At 38.5% G+C, this 12,923-nt stretch overlaps 1 pseudogene; it reads right to left on the bottom strand.

Annotated features, from left to right (window-relative positions):
• Nucleotides 1–6,416: 6,416 nt before the first annotated feature.
• Nucleotides 6,417–6,993, bottom strand: LOC101362009 (ATP synthase subunit s, mitochondrial pseudogene; annotated as a pseudogene).
• Between the last annotated feature and the right edge of the window lie 5,930 nt (nt 6,994–12,923).

Raw genomic sequence — 12,923 nt, 5'->3', positions numbered from 1 at the left:
GTTTTCATTCTTCCATTCACCATGATTAAACTAAAGCACACGTTAAATACAAGAGGATTTATTTTGCGGAGTTCTGGAATGGTGAAAGCAATCTAATCAAAAATGAAACAGGGAATAAGCTTACTGAATAAATCAGAAGGAAGAATTAAGGATGCTGACAGTTATTTTGGAAGCCTGTTAAAAAATAAATTGGACCTTCAATATAAAAATTGACTTAAATGAATGGTATCCTTAAGAATGTACTTCAGGACATTTCCTTAAAGTCAATTTGATAATCAACCCAAAAAATATTTCATTTCAATATAATTTCTTATACTCCTAAAATGCAAGGGGTATAATAATGAACAAAAGCCCACAGTTAATGTCCAGAAAAAAAAAAACAAATACTAAAAACCTATGAGTCTATTGATGCCTGCTGTTCAGATTTGAGACTTAAATAAGGTCAGCAAATTAATTTAAATAGTACTCCCCAAAGTAGTTAAAGGATGATTAGTGTACTTTTGATATTTTGAGAAAAATCAGAAGAAAATAGGATAGTAGACATAGCTCTCTTAGGATCTTCAATTTAAAAAACTATTTTATTTCTCTGATAGTAAGCCTGTAAATATAGTCCAATAACAGAAGAAAAAAAATCAGGATCACCATCAAAGACAACTGTTCACATATTGTGTGATGCTTGAACCAGTAGAGCTGTGGGTGGGGAATTAGGGTCATATTCTCCCTTACATTTGCAAAGCAAAAGAAGAGAAGATGTTGATCCTTCTCATATTCATTGGCAGTAGTAAGACTTCTAGGTAAATTATCATGTTCATACTCAACTCAGCACAGACCAGACAACATATGGATTAAGAGATTCTGTTCCAGGCACCCCACTTTTTTTTTTGCTAAGTTTTTGAAAGAACTCAAAAACCTGCTGCCTGAAGAACAGAGGAAAAAAATATACATAGACTCACTCCAAAAAGCCCTACTGAACAGGACAAGGCAGTAAGTGGAAGTTGTGCGTATAGTTGGATACATAGTCTATCAGTCAGATGCGCGTAAGATGTGTGAGACAGCTTTAGGAATATTGAGTTCCCTGTGGCGGAAGGTGTTCAAGTACAGCGGGGTGTGGTAGGGATAGGGTAGAACATAGTCTAATTCTGAATAGGGAAGTGAAATGATTCACCTTCCAGGAGTTCTTACACCTTAAAATCTTGTGATTATAAGAAATATAAGCCAAAGTCTCTGACTCTGAAGAACTTAAAAGCCATTTAGCAACATACCATAGGTGTCTTTTAAAAAGTGGTAAGAGTACTGCATCAGTAATGGTCCAGGTAGAAACCTGATGGCCCCTCAATTTGGATAATATGAGGAAAATTTAATAAACAGACTATTTCTAAAAGTGTGGGCAAACTAAGTAGGTAGCATGATGAACCTGGGGTTAGTGCTAACAGCAGTGGGAAAGACGCACCCTTTATCTCCTCTAGCACTAAAAGGAGGGAGCAGTTACCATAACCTGGGGAGAGAGCTGTGAGGAAAGGGCACCTGAGAGGAGCTGCAGCTTTTAGTCCTAAGGGATGATCCTGCAGTGAGTGAACAGGGGAATGAATGCTCAACCTGACCTAATTCTCCTTCCTTCACTCTACTTTCAGCTGGTATTTCCCACTGGCCAATTCCAACTGGCAGCCAGAGGGCTTTGAAGCCTACTGGTATGGACACTGTAGGATGGACAAGGGTGGAGAGAGGATCTGAAGGACCAAAAGGAAGATGTCCAACACAAATGCTAACCAAGCTATATAAAACTAAGTGTATACAATGAAACCCTTAGACTGGCTGAACGCTTGGACTATATTCTCCCTCAGGCCCCTTTCAAAGAATTCAATGTACATTTTAACTAGTAAAGATTCATTGACCTTTTGCTTCATGCTTTCATTTTATAGTACTGGCTCTTTTTCATTCTTCAGGCATATCCCGTCTTTGTTCTCTGAACTAAATACTCAACTACACTATTTGCTCTAGTCAAATACTGGTAGCTTCATGGAGAAGGCACTATAGGACTGCAAATCTGAAAGAACCGTCTAGCCTACCTCAGTCAGGTAATTTTCCATCGGATATCATTGCTATTCATTCCTTTATTTAAAAGATAGTTTGAACTATTTCCTATACATAAGGCACTATGCTAGACACAGGGATACAACAGTCATCAAGACAAGTCTACCCCTGCCTTCATGGGGCTTTCAGCTGTCAACCATTTCAATCTGTAACAGTCCCTGGTCAGTGAAAGAATCTCATGTGGGGCTCTAGATCAAAGGTTGGCAAACCAGGACCCACAGGCCAAATCTGGGCCACCTGTTTCTATAAATAAAGTTTCACTGAAATGGAGACACACCCATTCGTGTACTGTTTACTGCTCCTTTCACATTACTAGTCAGAGTTGAGTAGTTGGGACACAAACAGTATGGCTCACAAAGCCTAAAAACTTACTATCTGGCCATGTAGAGAAAAACTATGACAATCTTTGCTCTAGAAAAAAACCTAATGCTTTAAGGATGGTTTAATAAAACACACATACTGTCACTCATGAAACATCCTTGGATGCACTAGTTTATAAATCAAATCATGAACTGGATTGGCTTTTTGCAGGGTTGTATTTCTAATGTTATAAGTTCTGGTTTTGTTTTTCTTCCAGTGTAAAAGCACATAAGAAAAAAGTATCACATGACTGATGTCTTCTATGAACAGCTTACTCTCTTCAGATGATGATCACATTGACTTAAATTATCTTTAGCCTTTTGAGTGATCAGAGTTCTTCCACATCACAGAGGGCTCATTTTTAGAAAAAATTATTTTGTCTGAATCATACCAAACAAATTTTTACAGAGGTGACTTTAGGCTATCTTTTAAATTGAACAATAAAATTGATTTAAAAGCACTTAGCCAACAATCAAGTGCTATATAAATGCAAAATCACAGCAGCAATAGTACCTTTGCTTCCCTGCAGATAGACACAGGGGTGGATGCTTATTCCCCAATCACTTGACCTAGAGAGCATTAAAATTTAAAACGAAAGGAAAAAAACAAACTCTCTTTCATTGGATGTTACCAAAAATTCTTAATAAGAAGTGACAGGCTCTGAGTTGGCTGTGGTTCCTCCAAAGGATGTTAAGAGGCTAAGTCAGTGGTGGCTGTGGCTGACCATAGATCTGCCATTCTCAAAACCTTTTTCTCTTCCCTAATGGGAAGCAATGTAGCATGAATAAAATTAAATGGCCGCTTAGTTCATACTTAGTCACTATAATGCAGCAATAACAGGCTTGGGGAAGATCCCTGCAAAGCTTTGCACCTGAAAGTTTTCCCACACCACCCACCCACAGTTGGGAGAGACTGAGCCTGATAGTGAACAGGGAACCAGAAATGAGATGATAACAGGGAAGGAGATGACCGCAAGGTGGGGATAGCTGACCTGGTGACTAGAGAACTCTCTTGCACCAGCTTGAACATTCTATCCTTGGAAATGCTTCCTTGACACCCTCAGACCATGCCAGTTCCCTCTAATACATGCACTTTTAACATTCCATACTTTTATTTCCTCTAAGTTATCACAATTGCAACTGAATAACTCATTATTTATTTGTTTTTTTAATGTCTATGTCCCTCAGTGGCAAGTGAGCTCCATAAGCTCCATTACCTGTCTATTCAGAGCAGAAAACCCTGCAGCTAACACATAAGTACCAAGAAGGTATTAGTTGGCTGATCTAAAGAATGAATGCATGGATAGAAAGCTGGATCCTAGGAACTTTGCTAGCACAGTGGAAGCAAGCTCTTGTTATTCTGTGATACGCTTCTCAAAATTGATGGCAAATACTTTGCTGTCCTTACATACTGTAAGCAATGTTCTAAGAATACGCCCTAATTACATATCAACCCCTTATATCTTCTCCACCAACCGTCTTCTCTCACTTCTAATTTCTCCCTCTGCACTGGCTTCTGTCTTTCAGTACCTAATCATGCTCAGGTTGCTCCCAGTTTTAAGACAAAAAAAGGAAAAAAAAAAAAAAAACCTCTACAATCATCCCCAGCACCCTAATTGCTCTTTCTAAGGTTGCAAGTCACATCATAATTGTGAAATCTTATGGCTGCTTGCCAATCCCCATTCTACCTCTCTGCAGCATTTGACACTGATGACTACAGCTCCATTCTTAAAAACACTTTGCTCCCTGGCTTCAGTGGCACTATTCCCCCAATTATCTTCCAATACCATGCCCTGTCAACTCTATAACTCAGAAGACAGACCTGGCGATCTGCTTCCAAAAGGTCAGTTTCTACTCTGCACACATGTTGTCATTATGACTCGGAACTGACTCGAGGGCAACTGTGTTAGTCATCTACTGCTGCTGTAACAGAAATACCACAAGTGGATGCCTTTAACAAAGAGAAATTTATTAAATTTAGTCTAGTCGGCTACAAGTCCAAATTTAGGGCATAAGCTCCAGGGGAAGGCTTTCTCTGTCGGCTCTGGAGGAAGGTTGGTGTTAAACCAATCTTCCCTTGGTCTAGGAGCTTCTCTGAGTGGGAACCTCAAGTCCAAAGGACACGCTCTGCTCCCAGCACTGCTATATTGGTGGTATGAGGTTGCCATGTCTCTCTGCTTGCTTCTGTCTTCTATATCTCAAAAGAGATTGGCTTAAGACACTATCTAATCTTGTAGACCTCATCAATATAACTGCCACTAATTCATCTTATAACATCATAGTGATAGAATATACAATAGATAGGGAAATCACATCAGATGACAAAAGGTAGACAATTATACAATACTGGGAATCATGACCTAGCCAAGTTGACAGATATTTTGGGGGCACATAATTCAATCCATGATAGCAACTAACAACAACAATATAAAATAATAAAAATTTATTATGTGTAAAATAAAATAATAAAAATTTGTCAACTGCTTCCTCATACCATTATTTCTTGTCTTTATTACTGCAACAGCCTTCTGACTATCTCTCAGACCCCTCCAATCCATTCTTCACAATGTAGCTACTTATATTTACCTCCATAATACTCCAAAGTGACCATGCCTAATTTAGATGGCATCGTGACTGACCTTCAATCTCAATTGTGTTAGCACAGCAGAGTTTAATGTACACATGACACACACAAGCCCTATAAATAATTAAAGATTCTCTCTGATTTTCCCACAATATCCACTGGGTTCCTAATGCCCTTGTTGTTGTGTGAAGTCAAGTCGATTCTGACTCACTATGACCCTATAGGGCAAAAGAGAATTGCCCCGCCGGGTTTCCTATGCTGAAATCTATATGGGAGCAGATTGCCAGGTCTCTTCTCCTGTGGAGCCCCTGGTGGGTTTGAACCACTGACCTTTCGGGTAGCAGCCAAGTGCTTAACCATTACATCACCAGGGCTCCTTCCTAACATACAATAAAATACAGTATAAAGTAACATTTTCTAAGTTTTTTTAAACCTATTTTTAATATTCTTTATTCCTGTATTCCAGATATAAATTAAATTATGTGTTTACACTCATTTTGATGTCTCTTGAGCTCATAGGAGATAGTATCCAAGAGTACATGAAGGAAAGAAAAGTTAGTTTCTAATTGACATGTTAAAATTTCCTATGTTTAAATTCATTGTTTTAATTTAAGAAAAAAGTAAGTGTAGCTGTGCTGGTCTTTATCTTTACAATTATTTCCTTTGTTCCCTTGTTTAATCAGCAAAACTTATTTGAATTCAGACAAGTATCTATGTCCAGTTTTAGTAAAACCCCAGCATAAGCTTACAAAATAGACAGATTAACCAGAAATTATTCATTCTGAGAAAAGGTGTATGTTATAAAGAAAATAGGAAACCGGGATCATGAGATATACAAGCAAATCCCAATATGAAACGCATGCCTCCTTAACTACTGATAACTCTGCATAATTGATTCCATCATCAATGAATCTGTAATTTAGCTTCACATTTTCACAATTGTGCATTTATAGTAACATGCTTCAATAACTTTAAAATTATAGCAAAATGTAATGTAAATTACTGGTACATATAATAAAGAATATCTGTGTTGGACATTCAAATCACTTTGAAGACTTCTATATCACCATCTGTATCAAGAAATACCTATATTACTATTATTATTATTATACAAGGAATATACTAGAATTTAAATGCAACCTGCTGTGCATTTTTCTTAAAATTATTTAACGTACATAAATTCTCACTTCCAACGTAGTAACTATAGTGAGTCACATCTGATTATTTTCTACATATGGATTCAGCTTGCCGTTTCCACTTCTAAAATGTCATGACCTGAATCCTTATAGTTCTATTAACAATGATATGTTTGCTGTTGTTTAGAATCAACAATTTCAAATAATTCTTTACAATGAAATAAGACACTTGTTGATTATTATTATTTACTTCAAGTCTAATTTTAGCTTCAGAGAAGGCAGTGATATCTGAAAGGCTTGGACAATCTTTTCTTTTGTCTTACTCCAGGAAGATCACATAACAACAAATATTTGAGATTTCTTAAGTGATGCAAAGCAATGATGTCTCTGTGATATTCCCACAAGAAATTTCCATTTCCAGGATACTTTTCCATAAATTTTCAAATTGACCAAGCCTCTCTAAACAGTCATCCTCGATATAACGATACTTGCATAAATTTATTTTTTCAATAAGCTGTAGGCTCTACATGTGATCAAATCCAACGTTCACTATACACAAGTGGGAGGTGTCGATTGCTTGAATCCTGTATTTGTCCAGAGGGCCTGTTGGGAGGTTGTTGTAGTGCTTCTGCCACCTCTCCTGGGTGTGGTATCGCACCACGGCCCCACAGCGCAGCAGCCCCTAGGAGGCCGCCCTGTCCGGACCAACATCTCTGATGCGTTCATAATTCACTAGCGTCGGAGGGAGGGAGGGAGGGAGCAAGCGAGCCAGCGTCCCACGCATTGATGGCGGCGCCAGCCTGCCTTTCACCCTGAGTTTCATACGTCCACTGGTCGCCGCCTGTCTCTCCCACCATTTTCTAAGTTTTAACAAAAAACCAAACCAAAACAAACCCGTTGTCATCGAACAGATTTCGACACATAGCGACCTTATAGGGCAGAGTAGAACTGCCCCATAGAGTTTCCAAGGAGTGGCTGGTGAATTCTAACTGCCAACCTTTTGGTTAGCAGCCAAGCTCTTAACCAAAGACTCCAAAATATTGGTTTTTTGGAAAGCCATATTCCCCGTCATTCATGAAAAAGAATAAAAACCACACTCAGAATTATTCATTTCTGCTCCTGACCTTCATCCTCAAATTTTACATCTGAATTTTGTCATTTGTGGTCCATTGCTCTGCTGTGAAACAGTCACGCAGATTATACATGCTCAGATTATACATGTACTTTATTCCACTTGATCTAAAACCCCTCTCAAACAAAGTCTTCCCAAATAAAAACAAGCAGAATAATAGATAGCAACTCACAAATCTGCCATGCGACTCACTCTTATTGCAGCCACATTATACACTGTAAATCTCCCGATTTAAAATAGAAAAAAAAGCAATACAAACGAGCCTCAGAAAGTGATCAATATGTGTGCAATTATGTTGACACAAATATTTCTTTTGAAAAATATATCCTGCCCATGAACAGTTTCACGTTACTATGCGTTTTTCCTACACTATGTGCATTTTGTGAAAATTAAACAACAGTGCATTTTTTTGTTATCTGTGGATCATGAGGGAATTCAAGGCCAAATTATGTCTCTGCAATTCCAAACTATGAAGTTGTTCAAGTCCTTCATAATCCAGTCCAAGCTATTATACCAGATTTACTTCCACCATTTTGCTTCAGATACTCCCAGACACATTAAAATTATGTTATCTCCATACATGCCTGGCTTCTGCCTTTACTTTTACTAACCCCTTCGTTTCTAACGTATTGGCCATTCCTGCCCCTATTTCCAAAATGCCCAGTACTTACCCTTCCTAAAATGCCACCTCCTCATGAAGCCTGTCTGCCCCCACCATGACCCACAACATATTATCTGATCGTTTTTATGCAATTTCACCCTTTACCGAGAATATTTCTCATGTATCTATATATTCCCATCGTTAGCACAAGCCGGTGAGTCTGTCCATTTTCGATAACTACAATACTTATCACTTTAATATAGTAAGTGTTCAATAAAAAGATCTGTTCAATGAATGGATTTGCCAGCTCCACCAATGGCCTTGAAACAATGGCCTCTCATTCTCAGGATGCGTGAGGAACCATGGTAGTGGTAAATCAGGTTTGAACATTCCCAGAAGCATAGAACATATCAGAGAAACCCACAGACGTATGGGCCGATGCTTTTAAAAACTCCAGGGCAGATGCAATCTAACCGATTAAGTAAATATACACCCTCAACGGTGCGCGGAGCGCCACACATCACCGCAAATGGTGTAACTCCGCTCCAAGCCCAGAACACCTGTAAGGCATCCGTAGCCTCCACAGGCTGAGAAGTAGGCCCAGCCGTGGGGGAGGGGAGGCGAACTGGAAGGCTATGCAGGGACCCTTCCCACCTACCTTCAGGGCTCTTGCAAAGTTGGGAGGGCACCCTAAGAGGGGAGCCATTGGAATCAGAGGCGAAGGGGCTCTTCGCCATGCCCCAAAGCGACAGGGATCGCAGAGCCAGGGCAGGTAGGCAACAGAACAGGAGAATCCAGCGCCCAAGGCGTTTTACCCTCAGAGGGAAGTGGGGAGGGAGAAAGTACCGGAGACCACAAGCCCCAGAAGCCCCTGCGGCCGACTCGCCCCGATAGCCGCGTGTTCCCAAAAGGCTTTTCCCAGCGGGTCAAGAGAAAGTGCCTCCAGCGTTTTTTAGGAGCCCGATCAACTCGAGGGACAGGTTCCGGAGTTTATTAATTTGGGTCCGGCGAAGGAAAAGCTAGATCGCTTTCCTAAGAAGTGCGCCACATATGGTTTGGTAGCCAGAAAATGAAGCTGAATCCTTGAAAAAAAAAAGTCCTTGGAGAAGGTTCTCATGTAAGTTGACGCACTGATTGTAATAGGGGAAGGGGACAAGGGAGGGGGAAGTTGGAAAACTGCTGAAAAGGGGAATTATAAAACAGTTTTTCCTTATCAAAAAATGAAATGAAATTTTTATTTCTTGTGAGAAATTATGGTGATTATTATAGAGGGGTTTTATCACTTTTCTGCCGTTCACGTTATTTTTAATCTATATTCTTAATAATGTTTTTTGCCTTACATTGTTCTGAAATTTTTTCATATATTAGAATCCAACTGGATGCTAAACATCCTCAGGACAGATTCTCTGTAGTCTTCTTTAGTGTTATTCACAGTACTTGGTTAGTTTTGGATAGAAGTCTCTCTACATATTTATAGAATACAATAGCAAGCATTTCTAAATAGAGGTCTGTTCTTTGGCTTATTTTACTAAACGGATGAACCTTCTTTATGAAGACCTGCATTTGCATCCAATTAGTTACTGTAAATGCCTTTAAAATGTTAAGCATCATTGCTCTAACCATTTGCCCATTAGAGAGTCAATGATTTTAAGTCTATTGTAATTTGTTTAACAAATCATTCTTCATTAATCCTGCAGAGGTAAATTTCAGGTAAGCCAAGATCGAATTATCTGGAACTTCAAATTAATGAACACCAAATTAATGGCTTACTGTATTTGCTGTTCTTATTTGAGAAATGTACAATCCAATCATCAGTTCATCTGTCACAGAGATAGGCAAGAGTCAAGTACCTAAGCAAAGTTGTCTTGTGTGGCTGCATTGAAATTCCATTTCATTTCCACACATTCCATTACTCATTCATTAATCAAACTGGATTGAACTCTTTTTACTTGCCAGGCACTGGGTGAGGCATGATCACTGCCTTATACCAGTGCACAGTCTGAAATTAAAACAAATGAGTAAACAGACTATCAAAATACAGCCTAATCACTGAACTCCTGTGGGAAACTTCAGAGTGAATTTTAACAAAATCTGAAAATCATATCCCTTCTCATCAAGTCTTAACTAACCAAACATAAATTATTAAAATAAGTTAGCTTATATTTACAATTTTCTTTGAGTTGCTGAAAATAGAGTGGTTTTGGATTTTACAAAAGCATATAATAGTATACCTCTGTAAAATATAAAACCTAAGATGAAAAGAGAATACTAAGTTACCATTAGACAGTTTAATATAAACCAAGAATAAGTAAGATGGATAAAATGAGTAAGTAAATTAACTGGGGTTAATAGATACCTGTTGTTGTTTGCCATTGAGTGAATTCTGACTCATAGCGACCCTATATGACAAAGTAGAGCTGCCCCATAGGGTTTCCTAGGCTGCAATCTTCACAGAACCAGATCACCAGGTCTTTTCTCTGGCAGAGTGGCTTGTTGGCTTGAATTGCCAGTCTTTCCATTAGCAGCCGAGCACTTAACCATTGAATCACCAGGGCTCCTAAGGCTTAAGGAGTCCTGGATGGTGCAAGCAGTTAAGCACTCAACTCTTAACCAAAAGACTGGTGATTTGAACCCATCCAGAGTCACCTGGGAAGAAAAGCCTGGTGATCTGCTTCTGAAAGATCACAACCTTGAAAACCCTATGGAGCAGTTCTACTCTGCAGTACATGGGATTGTCATGAGTAGGATCGACTCAATATCAACTGAGGTTTTTTTTTTGTTTTTTAACCTAACGCTTTATAAGAAATGATAAAAGTAATCAAGGGAGAACATTAATTATAAAATGGCATGGTTTAATTGTAAAGAGCAGAATACCTGATAAAATGTCAGTTAGGAATGTGAATTATAAAAAATTGCTTAAGTGTTGTTTGCAAAAAAAATTAAATAAACTTGCATTATTTTATAATATGAAATATGAAAATGATAGTAAGCCTTTCAGTCAGAAAACATAAACAGTAATTTCTAGGCAAACATCCATTTCACAGGAGAAAATTATTAACTCTATGTTCAGTTCAACAGTTCAGGAAACATTTACTATGTTAGGTTGTTGTTAGGTGCCATCCAGTCAGTTCTGACTCACAGAGACCCTATGTACAACAGAAAGAAACACTCTCTGGCCCGTCTCCATTCTTACAACCATTGCTATGTTTCAGCCCGTTGTTGCAGCCACGGTGTCAATCCATCTCATTGAGGGTCTTCCTCTTTTTCACTGACCCTCTGCTTTACCAAGCATGATGTCCCTCTCCAGGGACTGGTCCCTCCTGATAACATGTTCAAAGTCCCTAAAATGAAGTCTCGCCATCCTCCCTTCTAAGGAGCATTCTGGCTGTACTTTTTCCAAGACAGATTTGTTCCTTCTTCCAGCAGTCCATGTTATATTCAATATTCTTCACCAACACCATAATTCAAATTCATCAGTTTGTCTTCGGTCTTCCTTATTCATTGACCAGCTTTCTCATGCATATGAGGTGATTGAAAACACCATGGCTTGGGTCATGCACACCTTAGTCCTCAAAGTGACATCTCTGCTTTTTAACACTTGAAAGAGGTCTTTTGCAGCAGATTTGCCCAGTACAATATGTCCTTTGATTCCTTTACTGCTGCTTCCATGAGTGTTGATTGTGGATCCAAATAAAATGAAATCCTTGACAACTTCAGTCTTTTCTCCACCTATCATGATGTTGCTTATTGGTCCAGTTGTGAGGATTTTTGTTTTCTTTCTGTTAAGGTGTAATCCATACTGAAGGCTGTACTCTTTGATCTTTATCACTAAGTGCTTCAAGTCCTCTTCACTTTCAGCATGAAAGGTTGTGTCATCTGCATATTGTAGGTTGTTAATTAGTCTTCCTCTAATCCTGATGCTCCGTTCTTCTTCATATGGTCCAGCTTCTCGTATTACTTGCTCAGCATACAGATTGAATAAGTATGGTGAACTTAAGGATACAACCCTGACACACACCCTTCCTAATTTTAAACCACGCAGTATCGCATTGTTCTGTTAGAGAAGCTGCCCGTTGTTCTGTGTACAGGTTCTACATGAGCACAATTAAGTGTTCTGGAATTCCCATTCTCCAAAATGTTAGGCGTAATTTCTTATGATCCACACAGTTAAATGCTTTGCATAGTCAATAAAACATAGGTAATCATCTTTCTGGTATTCTTTGCTTTCAGCCAAGATCCATCTGACATCAGTAATGATATCCCTTGTTCCATGTCCTCTTCTGAATCCAGCTTGAATTTCTGGCAGTTCTCTGTCGAGGTACTACTGCACCATTATGCTAGGTACTAAATATAAATAAGAAAGCCCCTGTTTTCAAAATCTGATCTATGCAGTCTAGTGACTACCCCAAACTTTATCCTCAAGTATGTTAACAGCTAGCAAATATAATTCTTTGTCATATGAATATTGCTTCCTACTTTATGTGTTATAAGCTCAGTTTTTAGCATTTTTTTGAGCAGTACAGTAGTGAATTTTGTGCTTTTTTGAATGAAAAGTTTCACAATTTTACCACTTTAATTGAAGAAAAGATATACAAAACAAGTTACACTAATTCACTAAGATTATAAACAACATTGAAATCATTGTAGGTCTTTAGGGGGAAAAACTGTATTAAGATACCAAGTAAAAGAAGCTAGGACTAATGCTGGAAATCACTTGAACATGTTAACAGTTTGTAAAAGGGGCTTCAGAGGCACCTGTTAAAAAGTCTTCAGAAGAAATTAAAGAAAATTTGCGGAATCACAAACTACTCAGTTACTATTGGATTCATTGTAACTCTTTGAAAGACCAGCTAACAATTGCTAACAAAATAAGGTAAGACAAAATAAGTGCTATGAAAAGAAAAATGTTCATTTTAAAGGACAGAAATACAAGAATTAGTCAGAAATACCAAGATATATTCTGAACTGGGAATCCCTGAGTGATGCAAACAGTTAAGCGCTTGACTACTAGCTGAAAGAT

The sequence above is a fragment of the Trichechus manatus genome, unplaced genomic scaffold, assembly GCF_000243295.1.
Source record: "Trichechus manatus latirostris isolate Lorelei unplaced genomic scaffold, TriManLat1.0 scaffold00404, whole genome shotgun sequence".
NCBI classification, from domain to species: Eukaryota; Metazoa; Chordata; class Mammalia; order Sirenia; family Trichechidae; genus Trichechus; species Trichechus manatus.
This window is presented reverse-complemented; position numbering and strand designations above follow the sequence as displayed.